We start from the raw sequence: 2,053 nt of genomic DNA on the forward strand, positions 1-2,053 counted from the left end.
GATATTGGTCTGTAATTTTCTTTTTTTGGAGTATCTTTGTCTGGTTTTGGTATCAGGGTGATGGTGGCCTCATAGAATGAGTTTGGGGGTGTTCCTTCCTCTGCCATTTTTTGGAAGAGTTTGAGAAGGATGGGTGTTAGCTCCTCTAAATGTTTGATAGAATTTACCTGTGAAGTCATCTGGTCCTGGACATTTTTTTGTTGGAAGAATTTTAATCAAAGTTTCAATTTCATTACTTGTGATTGGTCTGTTCATATTTTCTATTTCTTCCTGGTTCAGTCTTGGAAGGTTATACCTTTCTAAGAATTTGTCCATTTCTTCCAGGTTGTCCATTTTATTGGCATAGAGTTGCTCGTAGTAGTCTCTTAGGATGCTTTGTATTTCTGTGGTGTCTGTTGTAACTTCTTTTTCATTTCTAATTTTACTGATTTGAGTCCTCTTCCTCTTTTTCTTGATGAGTTTGGCTAATGGTTTATCAATTTTTTTTATCTTCTCAAAGAACCAGCTTTTAGTTTTACTGATCTTTGCTATTGTTTTCTTTGTTTCTATTTCATTTATTTCTGATCTTTATGATTTCTTTCCTTCTGCTAACTTTGGGTTTTGTTTGCTCTTCTTTCTCTATTTCCTTTAGGTGTAAGGTTAGATTATTTATTTGAGATTTTTCTTGTTTCGTGAGGTAGGCTTGTAGAGCTATAAACTTCCCTCTTAGAACTGCTTTAGTTGCATCCCATAGGTTTTGGGTCATCGTGTCTCCATTGTCATTTGTTTCCAGGTACTTTTTTATTTCCTCTTTGACTTCTTCAGTGATCATTTCATTATTTAGTAATGTATTGTTTAGCCTCCATGTGTTTGTGTTTTTTACATGTTTTTCCCTGTAATTGATTTCTAACCTCATAGCACTGTGGTCATAAAAGATGCTTGATATGATTTCAGTTTTCTTAAGTTTACTGAGGCTTGATTTGTGACCCAGGATGTGATCTATCCTAGAGAATGTTCCATGTGCACTTGAAAAGAAAGTATAATCTGCTGTTTTTGGATGGAATGTCCTATAAATATCAATTAAATCTATCTGGTCTACTGTGTCATTTAAAGCTTGTGTTTCCTTATTAATTTTCTGTTTGGATGATCTGTCCTTTGGTGTAAGTGAGGTGTTAAAGTCCCCCACTATTACTGTGTTACTGTCGATTTCCTTCTTTATAGCTGTTACCAGTTGCCTTATGTATTGAGGTGCTCCTATCTTGGGTGCATATATAATTATAATTGTTATATCTTCTTCTTAGACTGATCCCTTGATCATTAGGTAGCATCCTTGTCTCTTGAAACATTCTTTATTTTTAAGTTTATTTTATCTGATATGAGTATTGCTACTCCAGCTTTCTTTTGATTTCCATTTGCATGGAATATCTTTTTCCATCCCCTCACATTCAGTCTGTATGTGTCCCTAGGTCAGAAGTGGGTCTCTTATAGACAGCATATATATGGGTCATGTTTTTGTATCCATTCAGCAAGCCTGTGCCTTTTGGTTGGAACATTTAATCCATTCATGTTTAAGGTAATTATCAATATGTATGTTCCTATTACCATTTTCTTAGTCGTTTTGGATTTGTTTTTGTAGGTCCTTTTCTTCTCTTGTGTTTTCCACTTAGAGAAGTTCCTTTAGCATTTGTTGTACAGCTGGTTTGGTGGTGCTGAATTCTCTTAGCTTTTGCTTGTCTGTAAAGCTTTTGATTTCTCCATAAAATCTGAATGAGATCCTTGCTGGGTAGAGTAATCTTGGTTGTACGTTTTTCCCTTTCATCACTTTAAGTATAGCATGCCACTCCCTTTTGGCTTGTAGAGTTTCTGCTGAGAAATCAGCTGTTAACCTTATGGGAGTTCCCTTAATGTTATTTGTCGCTTTTCCCTTGCTGCTTTCAATAATTTTTCTTTGTCTTTAATTTTTGCCAGTTTGATTACTATGTGTCTCGGCATGTTTCTCCTTGGGTTTATCCTGTATGGGACTCTCTGTGCTTCCTGGACTTGGGTGGCTATTTCCTTTCCCATGTTAGGGAAG

This window comes from Lipotes vexillifer, unplaced genomic scaffold (genome assembly GCF_000442215.2).
Source record: "Lipotes vexillifer unplaced genomic scaffold, Lipotes_vexillifer_v1.1 scaffold497, whole genome shotgun sequence".
NCBI lineage: Eukaryota > Metazoa > Chordata > Mammalia > Artiodactyla > Lipotidae > Lipotes > Lipotes vexillifer.